We start from the raw sequence: 19,106 nt of genomic DNA, 5'->3' as shown, positions 1-19,106 counted from the left end.
GGTGCTGATATCATCAAATTGCCCCTCCACCCTTAGGAGCACTGATAACAATGAGGGCTTTCTGTAGATTGTCCAGAATCCAGCATAATACACAATATAAGGATAGAGGGACAAGGATAAAGGCATGGTTTTATATATAATATAAATCAATAAAACTTGCAATAAGTGTAGAACTGGAAGAATATTATAATAATGGGCCACAGCTTTTACCTAGAGTCATATGTTGCCTGGCTTTACATGCAAAGCAATGGGAGAAGATAAGTATTCCTGTTTTATAAGGCACTCACAGTCCTTTCCTGAAGGAAGCCTCAAGTTTTCTTCTCTGCAAAATAACAGACCTATTTTGTATATATTTGGAGGGGAACACTGTTATTTTTTTCCATTGACATGTTTTTTAGGTTCATTCTGCCAAATAGTCACATACATAATATGTGAGGAGGAGGGAGAGAGAGAGGATAAGAGAAAGGGAGAGTTTATGGCTACTTTCCATATTGGAAAAAAGATTTCATGTGCACATATGAACAACAGATGTAGAAATATTTAATATTTCAACACTAAGTAAATGAGTTCATCTAATAGCCTTATTACAGAAGACTATGAAGCTGTGAAAAAGCTTTATCTGTAAGCATGCTCAATCCTAAACAATGTAGGATTCTGGCTGTGCCAAAACTTACCATGCTAAATTAGAAGAGAAGTTAAACCTCTTGAAAGAAAATACGCTACTTATATTAGAGTCTTGCTATAGGTATTGATTCAAACCAACTGATACCTTATAATGAAACAGAACTGTAAAAAGCTTAAGAACAAAAAACAATAAAATATTTGCAGTTTGCTGCATTATTGCCTGTATAAAAAGAGATTGCAAGACCTTTTTATGCTGTAGCCTCAAATATGCAATAAGAACTACTCTGGTGAAGCTTTAGAACTCAACAGGGTTAGCAATTTACTCAAGGGTCCACCCTTGTGAATCCAGTTGTAGTACCAGTTATTCTTGCTCTCACATTACCCACCAGAACCATTTGTGTTGCTGAGCAGGAGGATAATCATAGCTTTTTAGCAAAGATAGATCTGAGCTGCATTAGGCAATATTACGGTGATGCTACACAGTACGTCAAAATAATTTTATATGGCAGCATGGGTCAGTAGACCAACAACATTATATACAATCAAAATACTCCATAGACAAACTGTTTACAAGAGGAAATTGCTAAAATTTGAGAAAATGATCAATTCTCAGTCCAATGAATTTTGATTTTATTGTGCAGTATTGATTCTGCATTAATATAAGTCCCCAATCCCACTTGCTGCTGTAATCTTTTTATCTCCCTCCAGTGAACAAATCACTACCTTAGCAGAACTATCACAGACTAAAAGAATAGCACTGAATACTATTGCTTATCCCATTTCCTCTGTTGTAAACGAAACCTTAGTGGCAATTCACACCACAAGAGAAAATGACTACAGACTACAATGACTACCAATTTCAGCTGCTTTGTCCCTTTTCATACAAAATCAGTAAATATTCAGGCTTCTAGTTTTCATATAAAGTTATGGCCCAAAATATTATTTAAAATTAATATGTAACCAGAATACTTACACAGCCAGTTATATAGCTGTTACAGCCATTCTTAAACAAGAACACTAAGCTAAGATTAATTAGGAAATTACTTTCATCTTTATACATTCTTCAGTGAAGAATGCATTTATAAATTTCTGGTATCAATTTCCATGTGACAGCCTTAACTCTGGTCTTAGCACAGATACAGTTTAAATTTTCCAGTAAGTGTAATGAAACATATTCTCATTCTTGCAACACATTCAAGGCAATTCAAGCATCAAAACTTTAGAAAACAAACACTCAGGCTGCCCAGACAGCCTTGATTCAAATTCTTTTATGCAAAACTTAGTTTAAAGGTAATTAATGTCATGCAACTGAACACTTTCAGTTGTGGTATAACATTATTTTTTACAGGACCTTTTGTTTAATTCAGTACCTAGTAGGCATGCTGCCAAAATATTTTGGGTTTTCAGCATTCAGTGATGGTCTATGTTGTGTTATTTACAACACATGCCATCCACATTCTGCAATGAGTATGGAATTACTAATTTTTGAAAGGATTGCCATAATGTTATGCATTACATATATGCTTCACAAATATTAAATGTAATTGTCTTCAGAAACCTTCTCTCAAAAATTTCTCTTTGAAATGGTTGGCTGAAAGTTTTGATGACGACCTTCATCAGTTCCCGGTAGTTCTTCATTCTGTCTCAGCACTCACTATTTCATGTTCTACAGTCTTGAATCTGACTCTTTTGGAGGGCAGACTGTAAAACAATATTTTGAAAATATTAATTTATCATTACTTGTTTTCACTTCTTTTGCAGCTGTATTTCATTATAAAATACCATTTCATACTAATCAGTGTCCATGGGTAGGTCATATAAATGAATCAAGTAATACATTTTCTTGTTTGAGCCTATATGCTCAAACATCTGTCTTGTGTTTATGGGTGACAGTAAAGAAAAATGCTGTAGGTCAGAGAAGAAAAATTTTAAAATGTACACCCATTACAGTTCAACACCACCCACAGAACAATTACACCCATAACTTATATTCCTTCTCCTTATTTCTTGCTCTCTGATTGCCCCATGAAGAGTCTTTTCTCCTTCTGCCCCTTCCATGGACAAGAATGGTAATTGAAAGAGGAATGGGGGGCGGGAGGTAAGGCTTTCAGTGAGATAAGACTGAGAGGAAGATACACCTCCCTTTTCTTTGCCTGCCTTCCCAAAGGAGAGTGTGAGACGTGCAGTTTAGTTTGGAAAGAAAAGTGAGGATTTTTTTCAATGCACATCAGAACTTTTGTTCAGTCACACCCTTTTTAGTTATAATTGAATATCTATCCTTTCTAAACTATCTTCCATCTGGAAAGGAAGTCATGTCACATGCATTGGTAAGTAATGCATGTGACACATTCTGGTCTTTAGGCCAAGAAGAAGCAGCCGGCAGCCATGGGATCCTTCCCTATTCAAACTAATGGACAGCAATCTCTGATCTCCCAAACAAGCATATTGCCACCAAAACTGTGCAACTTTCAACAAATCAAGGCTTTCCTTTGCAAAAGTAGAGAGGAGATTTCAAAGAGTGGACACCAGTGAAGTGAAATGGATTGGGTCCTCCTTATTAATAGTTTATCAGATCAGAATAACCATTCTGATAGTTATCAGAAAAGCACATAGAAAAAAGGCAGGAGAAGGACTGGTAGGATGGAGAAGGTCAACACCTCACACCCCAAGGCTTAGGACGCGCTAATAGGCGGTACTTCCAGATTTTCATTGGAAATGTTCAAAGTCAAGGATGGGGCTTTGAGCAGCTTAATCTGGTGAAAGATGCCCCTGGCCATAGCAGGGGGGTTGGACTAGATGATCTTCAAAGGTCGTTCCCAACCCAAACCATTCTATGATTCCATTTGTGTATTAATTCTTTTAAATCAGTATTAAAAGCTACACTGACAATATTTCCATTTTTATTTGAGACAACGTTAATCGAAATTGGATGACTAAATGCTTGTTACAAACAACTGCTGAAAAGGATGACAGGTTTCTATGAAACAGTAGAAGTATTTAAATAGCAAACAAAGAATAATATATTTTGAATAACAGAGGAGATATTTTCCTTTCGTTGTTTTAAAAACTTGTAAGAGACTGCTTTTATTAGAGTGGAAGAGTATATCTGTAATAATCCTTTCTTAGTTTTTCTTCCTAAGTGACAAATAAAAAGTCATGTGTATTTTAGCAATGATACGTAATTTCTGACTGCTGGCCTGTCTTATACAGCTGAAAGCATATAAATGTAGTATTTCTCACTTGTTAAAACATTGACAGCTTTTCCTCTGGGTGGAGAGGTGTGCCAATGGGCATGAGAAAAGCAAGTTTCATAATCAGAGAAGTAAAACATTTAAAATGCTAGAACAACATGATGTGGCTTTATTAAAAAAACCAACAACAACAACAACAAAAAAAACCCCTGCCATTTGTTTGCTTTCCTCCATGACCTGTCCTCATGCTTGGAAAAGATATTATACAATAGAACTGACTGACTTAGACTGACTAAAAGTGGATCTATTACTGTTCTGAGAGTCTTACGAAAAAGCAAGATGCACTTGGGTCAATCTCTGCTGGCTTGTAGCAGAGTTAATGAGACCCAAATATTTTTCCATTTGTTTTCCAATTCTGAAATTGTTTGATTCTGAATTGGCATTTTGAACTCTCCCTGCTGAATTCTTTGATCTGACGTGAGATGGAACATTTTGATCCTCTGCAGCCTTAAGAAGAGAGATGCTCACCAAAGCGCAGGTTTGGTTATCTGTGTTCCTGCCAGTTGTCCATTGAACCATTTGAACCTGCATTTTCAACACGCCAGGAGAGTTCGCTAGTCATCATGTTACAAGGTATTCAGACTGTTGCAGGGAGACAAGTTTCCCTGCATTATTCTTTTTTGCCCTGAGTAAATCACCAAGAAGTCAGTACAGCAGAACTAGACTCCAGAGCTCCTTCTTATTAATTAGAGAGTAATTTTCATTTGTTTCATATCTAGCTCAGTGAAATGCAAAAAATTCACAGAAAGTGAAAAGGTCAAACTGAATAAAGCACATTCTACTGCTAGGGAAATTAGGATAACAGTATCAGACACTTTCAAAAGCATCCTCTGCTGACTCAGACCTAACATGGATTTTCTTTCATTTACCAGGTGTATGCCATTAGACTGCAAGCAAATCTTTTGTTCCCTTCCTTTGAGTCCTATATTGCAGCGAAAATTCCTTACAAAATTGTGAACCTAAGAGAAAGTATATCACTTCAGTCTTATGGTTAAAAGGTATCCTCGGCAGGTAGAATGCTATTTGCTGTTCCTGAAACTTTCATTATTCATATAAAAATAGTGCAGCAGCATCTGTAGAAACCAAGAAATTTTCTTCATATCACTTGATACGTCTTCTTTCCTCATGGCCCCCAAAAAGCCTTTAGTCTGCTGGTTTCGGCACTTTCTGAGCAAAAGCATGGTCCAAATTTCCTCAGAAATAAATCAGAACTAAACAACATCTTCCACATAGTCATTTGTGTCCTCTTCAGAGGAAACCTCTACCTGAGCATATATATTGAACCCCTAGCTAATCCTCCAAGCATTACACATATTTGCTTGGAAATTTTTCTCTTAGGGACAGCTTGAGTAGCAAGTTTGCTGGATTACAAGGTGGGATTGCTGAAGTACTCAAGGCAAACTTCATCTTTGTTCAACATCATCAATCATAACTCTGAATGTCTACATGTAAAAGTAACATTATGTGTGAAATTCAATACATAGTTGTGCGGTCTGTTATAGTTTAAGAAAGATATATATTTTGTTAAATTTCTGAAGCAAAATAAAAAAATTAAACAATTTCTTTTTGCAATTGACAAAGCCGGGCAGTTTTGCTCTAAGTAGCCAAAGGCAGAACAGCACTCATTTAATGTGTTAGTAAGACTGATTTAGCAGATGAAAAATGTACACTTCCTGGAATCCTATTGATTTTAGAAATTACTATGAATTTCTACATGTTCTACTGTTTGCAAGTTAATAACGTGCATCCCTTCCCCTAGTAACATTTCCAAGAGGGTAAAATAATGTTAGAACGGTTTTTAATTTGTATTATATAAGTTTGAGGGGAAAAAAAAATCTTTCCACAGGAATTCCAGTGAATTCTCCAATTTATGACTGAAACTTTTGTGTTATCATACTGGTATTTTGTTTGATTAATTTATCAATTCTGGGATTTCATTTTTTCTGATATCCATATTATTGGTACTATAGAAGACACATCTGCAAACATATTTTTTCCACAATGTGCATATGTTATTTTTTCCCCTCTGAAGAGATACACAGATATTGCAATAGGTGTGTTATCTTTGAGGTATCTTTTTTTCATATAATCTATGGAAGAATTGCCACATATTTCACTCTCAAAAATTATTTTGATATAATATATTTCAAAATATAACACTGTTATTTACAGGGCTTTCTCAACATCTGGGCAATTCAGGAGGGATTTTTCCTCCTGGAGATCACTGTAGAATGCACCCAGTGTGCAAAAAATTATCTTTGTCAAGCTTAAGCTAACACCATGTTTTTCTACAACATCTACATATAAAAAAGGATCATTCTAAATATTATACCTGTGAATAACTTAAATATGAAGTGAAAAAAGAGCCTCAGTCAACACTTCTTTGAACAGTATAAAAGAGCATGACTACATGAAAGGAAGCAATTGGGCCAGACAGGAAGACTGCTACAAGAAATCAATCTGGACACCTGAAACTTCAGTCCAAAATTTAATTGTTGAGTGTAGTTTCAGTAAAACATTCAGCTGTCTATATCCATCTGTAAACAAGTGCCTGCCTTATGAATGATAATGCAAATCCTGACAATAATTGCAGAAAACCATGTTCTCTAATGTATGCCTCATATTCCCCCAAACAAATTAATTTTAAGAAGAGATGAATAACAACAAACACAGATTTGCCAAGAACAATCATATTAAACAAAACTAATTTCCTTATGGATAGGAAAGAAATAGGTGCTATCACATATCTTGCCTTTAGAAAACATTTGTCTGCTGTTGCAAGCAAGCTGGGAAAAATTGTCATGATTATATGTTTATAAAAATTTACTTGAATAACATATTCAGAAACCATTTATCATTAGCTTGTGTCAGCACTCCTCTAAAGCACTACAGATTCTTTTGGGGTTAAACAAGGATTTACATGGAGTAACTTGATTAATCAGTACAAATGTAAATTTGAATATTTCCTTGCCTGAGGAAGACAGGGTCAAACTGTAAAGGAATTTTTGTTAAGGCTTATCTCCCTGTCACACTTTCCCTTTCTTTTCCTCTTCCTCTTAAATCAATAGGGTAAGGGAGAGTTCCTTCTGTTTGACAGCTATAGTGACAATCTTTCCTTGGGTTAGCTTTCAGAATATGGTTCGTGTTATTTTTTCCCTTTTAAAGAGAAATCTGAACATACAACCACTGATTGTGCTATTAGATGATGTGATGTGAAACCCAGATTGCGATATTGAAAAAAAAAATTTTAAGGTTCACTTCACTTAATTTTGAAAGACAGGCAGTTTTAACATTTGGTCATCTAACCCATTTTGGGCATTTTCTTTGGGATTAGATTAATTCCTTCAACTCAGGCAAACACTCCATTCTTTACACTGACTATAAATGTAACCTGGAGCAACTAGCTCATATGCAGATATGAACACTAAACATCTAACAAAGTACAATAAATTAATCCAAATATAGAATATTAATATCATGAAAAACCTACCAATAACAAAGGTGACAGATATTCAGTAGATCTTGATTTATGTTTACTATATGTTAATACAGCAGAGAAGGACACAGAAAAAGTGTTAGGAAAAGAAAATGCCACAAAGCTCTCCTGGATAAGACAACTGTGTGACATGCCTCATGGAAATATGACACTACTTCATCAGTCTTAGAGACCTGATGACAAGAAAATTATTTCAGTACTCTGATTTTAAATTGATGAAATGAGATTAGATTTTATAGTTAGACATCAGAATTTGTGTAACAGGGTACTCTGATAGTCTAACTCTTTGTACTATGAGTATTAAGATCAGAAAATTCAGAACAGAAATAGAAGTGAAAAAAGCAATGCTCTGAAAGATAAGTGTACAAAGTATATATGAAGCAACAAAAAAACCCAAACCACAGCACAGCCTTATGCTGTCATTTATATATGGAACAAAGCTGAAAATATATCTTTCCAGCCAAAATTTTCAATCTGGATGCTTTACATACTGAAAATTATGCTTTCAAGCTCATATTTGGAGAATCAAATAAAAATAAATACCTTCATAAAATTATTCAAATGAGCTATTAATATAGTGGACTACTTTTTTAATTTCTCAAGAAGCTTCTTAGTACTGTGTCGTGGTTTAGCCCCATTAAGCAACCAAGCACCGCGCAGCCGCTCGCTCACTCCCCCCAGTGGGACGGGGGAGAGAAACAGAAGAGTAAAAGTGAGGCAGCTCATGGGTTGAGATAAGAAGTTTAATAGGTAAAGCAAAAGCTGTACATGGAAGCAAAGCAAAACAAGGAATTCATCCACTGCTTCCCATGGGCAGGCAGGTGCTCAGCCGTCTCCAGGAAAGCAGGGCCCCATCACACGTAACGGTTACTTGGGAAGACAAACGCCATTACTCCAAACGTCCCCCCTTTCCTTCTTCTTCACCCAGCTTTATATACTGAGCATGACGTCATATGGTATGGAATATCCCGTTGGTCAGTTGGGGTCAGCTGTCCTGGCTGTGTCCCCTCCCAGCTTCTTGTGCACCTGGCAGAGCATGGGAAGCTGAAAAAGTCCTTGACCAGTGTAAGCGGTACTTAGCAACAACTAAAACATCTCCACATTATCACCACTGTTTCCAGCAAAAATCCAAAACACAGCCCCATACTAGCTACTATGAGGAAATTTAACTCTATCCCAGCTGAAACGAGGACATACTGAAGATGGGATGAGTTAAATACTATTAACACACTAGAAGCACAAAAATAAAATTATAAAACAGATCTTTGCTCTCTTTACCCTCCTAAGGTGCCATATAAAGCTTATCAGCTGCTTTGACTTCCACCAGGTTCAACTTCATGCAGATGAGAGACCTGGACTCTCTCCCTTTTCTTCCTTCACTAAAAACATACACATAGATAAGGTGGAGATTTTGTCTTAAAATTATTAGTAACTCAGTTATGAATGCAGTTCTACCAAAGTCAAACGAACACTGAACAAAAAGAAACAGAACACTCTGAAGACCAAGTTTAGAGTCTGGAAAGATGTTGATAGAATAATGCTAATCTTTAAGAATATGAAATCCACAATCTGGAATTAGGTAATTTCATTTACTCAAAATTGAAGAAGAAATAAAATGGACAAAAATAAAATGGAGAATTGGTAGAGAAGTAACAGGGCAATAGAGAACAACTGAGGTTTATAATCCGGCTTTGAGATTTTAAACCAGAAAAAAGCAAATGGAAAGATTCCATGGTGGAGAGTAATTAGAGTTTTAGAAATATGACCTGTAAGGAAGTTGGAGGACTTTGTTTAGTCTAGAAAAGAGAAGACTGAGGAAGGAAGAACATTGATACCAATCTTCTGATAACTAAGTGGCTGTCATTAAAAGAACGACAATCAATTGTTCTCCAGGCGTCTAGAAGTAGAATGAGAAGAAATCAGCATAATTTGTAGTAAAAAAGATTTATATTAGATAGCATGGACATTTTTTCCCTCCCTGAGACATACCAATAGGTATTCTAGAGGCACTTTGAAATGCCTTTTTGAGGTTTTTAGGAAAAGGTTATACATACTGTGGCATGATCTAAGTATACTTAATCCTGCCATCACAATGAACTACGTGATCTCTTAAGGTCTTTCCCTGGTTTACCCTTCTAATATTCTGTAATAGGCTAACACAGAAACCAAACAGAAACTACATGCTCATACCCTTTTTCAAGTGCTTAGGGATAACTCCAGATCAGTACCACCACAAACAACCATTGATTTTGTTTATGAGTAACAACACAGAATCACCTGCTAATGGTGAATACCCTGTTCATAGGAACTACGAGCAGAAAGTCTACATTTCACTGTCTCATTAATCACTCACAGGAAGATAAAAGTAGAACTTAAGACATGTAGAATAGGCTTTCTGGTTCTTTTTTACACTAAAACGAATGTCTTCCAATCTGTAAATTTTAACATTCTTTCTTAGCCAGAGAACATATTAAGAATAAACAAACAAAATCCACCAAAAAAAGGACAAAGAAAACTAGACAAATTGTTTCTTACCTTACCTTTAAATAAATAAATATTTGCTGGAAATAACCTTTATGCATATGATCTTCCCAGAATTTTTTACTGGGAAGTCATTAATACACAATTGCCTAGGATTTTATTCTGGCTATGTTTTTGCAAAAAATTATTTTGAGAGTGACCACAAATATGCAAGAAAGCAAATTAACTCATTGTGGTTTAAAATTTTTACACAGTAATTACTTTGATTTAGTTTAAGAATATAGCTAGCTAGTTGGAACAGAAAGCCAAACAACTAAAAAAGAATAAAATCAAACAGTTTTGCTTTGATATTTTTTGAGGAGTATCAGACATCAAGTAACACTAACAAAACATGTTCACTAATTAAGACAGTAGTTAAGTATTCCAACTCCCTATGTGATTAAAACTGCTTGTTATTCATGACTGTAACAAATGGTGGTTAAAATGTTAATGTGATTCTTGAACTAAAATTTTACTAACAAAATTTGCTTTTTGATTAAGATATTTGCATAAATAGTTACAGAAGTTTTTAATGACAGAATTTATAAATGAGTCAAAGTGAAATACAATATTTTGACATACGATGATCAATTACAAAATTGCCTTAAACAAACTAAATGAACTTTAAAAAGTTCCATTGACTTTAGTCACAAAATTACTATTACGAGCTTATTTTAAAAAGCATATTCTTCAAATCATCCAAACTGGAAGACTAAGCAAAAATCTTCTTCCTAACACACAAGCCTGCGAGTTGGCCAATGTTGTATGAGGAACCAGCAGGTACTAGTATTTTTGCTTCTCAAGAAACCACTGAATTGAGACTCTACTGCACTCCCTTCAGCCGTCTTTAACAGACTACAGAAAACTCTACAGCAAGACCTTGGTTGGCCCATAGTCTAGGTAGGTGCATAATGAAATGCAGAACTGAGGACATGTGAATTGTCAACACTCTTAAAAGTATGCAGACACTTGGCAATTCTGCTGAACGAGGGATCCTGGTTTGGGGAGTCTGGATTCATTTGTTGGAAGATACATGTTAGTTTTGCTTATTGGGAAAGGACTAAGCTGAAAATGAGTTTTAAATGTGTTTTCAGTAGTTTAAGTAATGCAGTAGAAGATTTTACTTAGAAAAGAAAAATAAAAGATTGTTTGGGGTTTTGTTTTTTACAAAATATTTCTTCTGTCCTATTTTAGCAGAATATTTGAAAATATAAGTCAAACAAAAATTATTCAACCCTCAAGTTTATCATAAAAAAATGCAAAAATGTCATGCATAAAGATGTGAAAAAATAGAACAGAAGCAATATTAAGGAAAAAAAAAAAAACAACCCTGAGTGTACACTGCCAGTAAAGACATTCCCAAGTCATGGAAGAAGTAAAGAGTTGGGGAACACAACTAAAAGAAAATCAAACAAATTCTCATACTAAGAAAAAACAACCAGACTTCAAACTACAGCCTTACAGATATCCATGCCTTCCAAAGAGGAAGACTGACTAGGTAACATGGAGTTAAACAGAGCAGTGCTGTGGATAAATTTAAAGAAAATTTAAGAAAAACACAAATCTCTACACAGTTTATTGCTTGAACTAACTTTTAAGGAAATATATTTTTAAATGGCAAATTCTAGTCTTCCTTAGCTCTCAAAATTAAACACTTACACAGCTTTTCGGAGCTGTCAGATTCATCATAAGACTACATCTCTAACAACATTCGAGAGTTTCTTTCACTTTATTTCATTGTTGTTTTCACAATATTTTGGTTTGTGTCCTTTAAAGCCTAAATCTCCAAACCACCATGAACTTGTCACATCATAGACCTAGATCTGCTCTGCAGTTTATGAATTTAATTTAGCACAGTGACAATATCGAGTTTCCAAGATAATTATGTGCACGCTTCAAATACAATACCAAGATGTCAGCTGTCCTCTGCTGCAACTAGCCCTAACTCTTATTCAAGCTTCAGCTACTCCGTCAGAAATTATTCATTTTGTCTATTACCTAAGCCATCTTCTAATATTCCTTATCTAATCAACCTTAACTGAAAAATAGGCAGTATGTTTATTCTTTTACTGTAACAGGCAAGACTACTCCTGAGCAGGACATTAATATGGCATGTTGGAGTTTTTTTCTTCTTTTACGTTTCTGATTACAAAACTTGTACAAAGATGCCTTTGAAATTTGCAATATTCATGAGATTTCTACTCAATTCTTCACATGATATAAAATTTAAAAAGTAGTGTTTAGGAAAAATGTGTAAATACAGTAGGTATAAAAATAAAAAAAACTTTATCAAGAAACAGTCACCTTTCTGAGTCTCTTTAGAACATCTAACAAAAAGTATCTAGCACAAGGAGAGTAGCTGCATTAAAAATGTATGTCTTAGAACTAATATAATAAAAACAGAGTAAAATTGTGGATCCTGATCAGATACAAAAAGACTACAAGATATACTTGGAAGACTCTAATAAGGAATATTAAAGACCTAATTCTGCTGTGAATAATTCCCCAGCATCTCCTATTGCCAAGCAGTAAGAGCCCAGCTAAAGTTAAATCCTAATTGCTCTTCTTTGCATTTCCTAAAACATTCACAACAGATACTCATGACAGAGTAGGTTCCTAAAATTAAAAATGAAAAACCCTTCCTAGACTTTTGTAATCATTCATATTTCATGGGTTCAGGAATTAATAGTGCAAACAGGAGAGGTAAAGAATAAGCCTCAGAGAAATCCTGTCTGGTAACAGCTCTGATGCTGGAAAAATTGAAGACTTGCCTTATAAAAAGGCTTTAGAAAATGTTACAAGAACCAATTCTATACATTTCTATAGAAACCTATTTCTACAAATGTTGGCTAATATTTTTATATTGTTTCTATTAATTTTAAATGTTATATTTGTTGAGGAGTATCTACCAGAAGACTGATATTCAGTTCTCTCTGAACATTGTGATTTTCAGAAGTTTATTTTAGTGCAAACACCCAAAAATAACTAGTTATTTGCTTAAAATCTTAGTCTTGGAATGTTACCGTCATTATAGAACATCGTGGTCATTATTCCTCTGTTAAACAAGCAACAGATCAGATAGGACACCATATAAATGAACAGATATTGTATGCCAAAAAAAAACCCCTTGCATTTTCTGACATGTGGTATGACAACCAAAGGGAATACAAGAGAAGTAGTAATGTAGAAACATCACGTATTTCTGACTACCTGTGTAATAAATTGACATTGGCCAACAGATTTAAATGTTATCATGAAGAACAAAAAGGCACAAAGATCATTCTTGTAACCATTGCTTCTTTGGAAAACCAGGCTGAAAATAAAACCACACATTTCAGTTAGTTATAGTACAGTGTGATGGATCCAAATGGAAAAATAATATTTAGCTAGAAGGAGAGTTAATAATTTGATACTTATGGGTATGTTTTTCTTCAGATTTTTTTAATGAACTGAGCAGTTCCATACTGGCGTGGTAACCCAGCCAGCATGTTTAGGAAGAATTAGAAAAGGCCTTTTGTTGAAATTGTCTGGCCAAAGCGTAGTAATCTTCACTGCAGTACATGTTTGTGAAACACAGGGTTGTTGAGAAAAAGAGATAGAGGCTACTACATCAAGATTATTTGGGCAAATTGTATCCAGTGATAAGCTTTGTGATACTAGCTAATCTCCAAAAGCTACAGGAAACTCTTTAGTGTTCTTTTTCACCACGTAAGTCGAAAAACATCATGAAGAGATTAGGTTATATTTCCACACATTTAAGAATGTTTATCAAAGAGCATAACCTGAATGGACAGAAATACTGCAAGCATGACTTTGAAGCCTTACTTGGAGCCCAGAAGACACAATACAAGGAAACAAGTGAAATCAAAATAAGTACTACACATTCTATAGTGGAGCTCCTGACTTGACAGGGCTGGGAAGCCTAGGAAAAGCAGGTCACTTGTTGAGTGTCAACCCTGAATGAAGAGTTAACTCTTCCATTGCTGCACCATTAAATTGCTTTTAAATTGAAGCCAAACAGAGAATTGAGGAAAGCAACTCTTAAAACCCAGATGACTGTTGTTAAAAAGCAAGGGCTAACTACATCGTCTGAGTAATAGGAACATATCCTCCACAGAGGAGATTAAATAGAAGACTAAAATAGTCTCTTTGCATAGAGTGAACTTTTAAAGTTTGAAGCACGTTGGAAAAAGATACTTAGTAAGATAAAATGTGAAGACAGCAAAAATCATCTTTCAGCTTCATAGGAGCTGCAGGAGATTAAACAACAAATGAAATGCATTTAGAAATGTTGCCAACACATACCTGAGAAAGAAATCTAGTACACCCTGCTTAAGCATGGTCTTAAAATAAAGGCCACAGTGTGTCCACAGTACACATACGCAAATCTAACACCACACTGAAGTGGGGGAAAAACAGCATACACACAGATGAAAAACAATTCTCAGGCACAAAATTTGTGTAATTCAACAACAGGTGTTTTGTTTTGGTTTTTTTGGTAGGGTGGGAATTTCCTATTCAAAATAGAAGTCATTGTTGTAGTGAAAATATTTCAGGGAGTAAAGATTTAAGCGAATCTCTGCCATACAGAGGCCTTTAATAAGGGCCATGGTGACCTAAGATGCTGTACTGTATTAGACAAAAAAAAAAAACAAAAACCCTAAAAATAAATGAAAGAAACTGCAAAATGGATTCACATACAGGAAGAATTACTATACTTGATGGAGCTGAACTTGAATTGAGTTACCTTTGCTTCCTGCCACTCAGCTGCAGGATAAAAGTGATCAGCATGAGCTCCTGCTTGAATAGACTGTGCACTGGGGACTGTTTTTCTCCCATCACAGCAGTTCCTGAAAAGTATCAGTCCTTGTTCTTCATCGAGAATTTTCGACACTGTTTGTTAAGGTGATGTTATGCAATTTTCGCTCTGTTTCAGGTCTTTTTCTCAGGGAATCACACACCTACAGCTACTTCTGTCACTCCTGATTGCAGCCAGGACTGGAGGGCCAAGCAGGTGGTGCTGGCTGAATATAGGCACAATCAAAAAATGCAAGTGAGAAGAGAGGAGCACCTGCCATGCTTCTAACTGGTTTCTTATCTACCACAGAAACAAAACATCTACAGCTTTTGCTTTCTGCAGAATCCTCTTGTTTATATTTTTCTGTAAGTCTTCCCTAAACAACCACAAAGTGTTTGTATTGTACTCATAAGTCAAATTTCCTACCTCTGTAATCGCTTTTGTGACTTTCGTTTAGATACCCTGCAGCCAATCTCCCTTTCTTCAATCACATCACTCAAAAATGGATGCAGTAGCTCAGCTCAGGAGGGTGGAAGGATCCCTTCACTCCTAAGCCATTTTTCTACTTACACTCCCTGTTCTCTGGCATCTTTCAAAAATCACATGAGATTGCTGACTCTTGTTCACTTTGTAGTACTCTGTAACTTTAACGGCTTCCTGAGAAGCTGTTACTCATACCTGTCTCATTCTGTAATTCCATAATAGTTTTATAAGAGTAATCGTTTGTGTTGTCTTCCAGCCAAGCAATTAGATACCAGATAAAACACCTATTGGCCAGAAAATGACACTTCAGTAGTTACAGATATAAATTTTCCAGCAACAACCTATCAGGCAGATATATACTGCAATTTTACAGGTGGTAGGGAACAGAAAGAACATGGGGAAGTTATAGATGTCTAAAACACTAGGATAATCTTCTAGATGATGACAGATATTCTGTAGGTTAAAAAATAATAATAAATAATAATTAAAAGAATAATTAAAAGAATAGGTTTGCATGCAATTAATGAGACAACTAAAGAGGAAAGGATTACTATTTAGACTTGCTTCTTATTTCCCTGGGGGAAACAAACAGCAGAGTGCTGCAGACTGTGTCATCTGTGTCTGTTACTGCTGTTGAGACTGCAAACCAGGTCATATGAACTAACTCAAACAACAGAGCAAAAGTTTCTGAGAACTGTGAATCCCCAAACTTTTCCTGTTTCAGACAAGAATTCTGAAGCAAAATTTATCCACTCAAACTTTTGTCAGCTTCAGCTAGCTAGAAAATGAAAGGACACTATTTCCCTTCACTTAACCTTCCCAGATCCTCTGACCTTTGGTGTCCCATTTATTGCTCCTGTATAGAAGGCAGGAAGCCTTCTATCTGGCTTCCTGCAGGATATACCTCTATTATCATTCTTGAGCAACTGGAATGAAAGGTTTATGGGGCCCCAGGTGCTACAAAAGGCTCACTGGATTGTGCACACATACTTGCAAGCCCAGACTTCTGCTAAAAACCCATTTAGGAACATTGGCTTTGGAATCAGCCTCCATGGGTTGCCAGAAATAAGTTATGCTGATAGTAAACAAAAAAAACAAAACAAAAAAAAAACCAAATACTTTATCCTGCACTTTTGAAAATACAGAGAAGAAAAAGCAGTTCCTGAAATGATTGACAATATTACAAAATTAAAAGAGATCAAGAAGTCAGTCAATAAGTGAGGTTGGAAGTCATTGATAGGGTGAAAATAGATGAACTATTGAGAAAAGTTTTCTTTAAAAATCTATAAAGACTGCTTTCTGGAGTTTTCTTAGGGTTGTGTTTTTCTGAACAACAAAACCACACGTGGCAAAGGGCATGTAATCATTAAACAGAGTTAGTTTAGGCACAACAGTGCCATCATATGTCCAAAGTTCATGCATTTCAAAATGTTATTTGAGAATCAAAGCGAGACAGAGAGTAACATAAAATAAAGTGCTGTTTTTAAAAATGTGAACAGCATAACACAAAAAGCTTTTGTGCAATTAGATGTTGCACATTTGACCATAGAAACAGTTCTGCTGGGTCAGTAATAAAAACCAAATTCTATTTACTTCAAATAGCTCATAAGAGACACAGAATTGGAGTTCTGTGTGCATAGAAACCTGATGAACACAATCACTGGAGAGAAATCCGCCAAGTAAGCAGCCTAGAAATAACAGAAACCAACCAAACAAGAAACAAACAACCCCTCCGCATATATTTTGTATCCTTGTCTTTGCAAGTGTTCTCTAAGTTATTATTAGAGCTGAGAAATTTGATAAATTCTCTGATTCCTAACATTCCTGAAGACAAAAAGGCCATATTGGGTTCTGTTGTTGCTTTTCCTAAAGAGAATCGCTTACAGCCAAGACTGTGGCCACTGAAGTGAAGCATCCTCAATGCCATTGAGGCTTCTCAATTCTCCCCGCTCTGGAAAAACTTCACAACAATCTCAGACCTATTAAGGAAAAGACGATTCTCCTTAAACAAGTCTGAGCATGAATAATCAAACCAGACACCAATCCCTAAGCGTTTATTCAGTTGATTTTAGATAGTCCTCAGCATGTTCAACTTAAGATCTGCTATAAGGTTTGTATAATGATAATACTTGCTGTTTCATAGCCAAGGAAAGTTGAAGATTTTCACAGTAGGATATTGGGCAGCTGGAATTTTTTGGCACCTGAAAAATCAAGGAAAGCGGCTTGCAATTGAGAGATAAGCATGCTGGTTGGATTCTTCTACTCAAAGATTTGGAATAGAAACTGTAAGCAAGACTGACATTTCTCTTGCCGTTATGAAGTTTCAGAACAACAGCAAGTACAGAAACGGACACCACTCACACATGTAGTGTTTCAGGAGGTTTTTGCAAATTCAGTAAGTTATTACTGCTCTAGTAATGGTGGTTCCTATTTTCATTTTCACTGCTTCGTATTTTCAAAAGAGTACTTACAGTCTAAAATGATTATTCTTGAGGAGTCTGTCTGGAACAGACATTCCATTGTACATTCTATAGAACACGTAAAGCTTTAGGCTTGCTTTAAGCCTAACACATCCAGACCCAAAGTCAGTAGAATACTCAGATCTGAATGTCTCATTTCAGTTCCCTACACTAAGTGATACTTAAACTGAAGATAAAAAACAAGCAACTGTAAAAAATACAGTGTGATATAAGGAATGGCAAGCTACAAAGTGACACAAATTTCCCCAGCACTCAGGTGATACCAGAATGGAAACTCATTTACAAAGACAGACAAATTCATACTGCATTCTGCAGAGTGTATAGGCATGATCCAGAATTTGTCTAGTAATATAACTTTTACTTTTAATACATATGTTGGGTTTTGGTTTGTTTTCTTTTCTTATCAACTAAGCATCCAGAAGGTTATATATATTTTTTACAGGACTGTAAAGATAAATGAGTGTCTTCAGCTTGAGTTTATTTCCGTTCAATTTGATGGACTTACTTTGACTTACATTAGATAACAAAAGTAACAAACAGCATACCTCATTTGTGTACACATTCTGATAAATTAATAAATTTAATAACTATTCAATGCAAGTTGCCCCACTGAGAATTATGACAAAGTCCAACAACAGATTTTATACATGCTTCACTAGCATTACATTATTTATAGAGCAACATTTTTAATGAGAACATGTAACTAGTACAGTAATGAAAAAACTTGGAAATTGACACACCAATATTAACCTTCAAAAGAAAGTGAGATAAAGCATAAGACAGTGTAAGTTTTGTAAACTGAAAACACTGTCCAAAAACCTGCTTTCCCCAAAATTTCTTGTGGTAAGGTACCCTGTCTACCAGCATCTAGTTTGCCACAATCAGAATCTTGCCTAACAGAACAAATATAGTATCAGAGAAATAAAAATGAAATAAATAATAATTTGTATTAGTATTTTGGCAAAATATCATGCTGCCTGTTGGGTCTACTAACAAGTATCTGCCCGAAGTGTCAATGAGTAAAAAAAAAAAAAAAAGGTGGTGATTGTAAGGAAAAAGTGCTACTTTTACTACTAGCTATTGCTCTTTCAATGATTCCCCCAAAAATGTGCTTCCTGGTGCAAAGGAGACAGCATTTTTACATACGGCGTTGCACACATAGTCACTTTGTTTGCATTTGCTTCACAGACAGGTGTCCTCAGAAGAGGCAATGAAGGGATCCAGAGTACATATGAAGAGCAAGAGAGACTCTAATGGTGCAAATCACCAGTAGCTGGGTTTGGCTGCTTGAGTCAGTTGTTACTCATTTGTCCCACTGCAGACATGGAATATTACATTAATTATTTACTTAACCAGTCAAATTTAAAACAATTCAAATAGTAATAATTATTATAATGGAATGATGGACTGCAAAATTTTAGTATTATGAGGGAAAGAATACCTTAAATTGTTAA

The sequence above is a fragment of the Phalacrocorax aristotelis genome, chromosome 2 (assembly GCF_949628215.1).
Source record: "Phalacrocorax aristotelis chromosome 2, bGulAri2.1, whole genome shotgun sequence".
Lineage (NCBI taxonomy): Eukaryota > Metazoa > Chordata > Aves > Suliformes > Phalacrocoracidae > Phalacrocorax > Phalacrocorax aristotelis.
Note: the sequence above shows the minus strand (reverse complement) of the source record.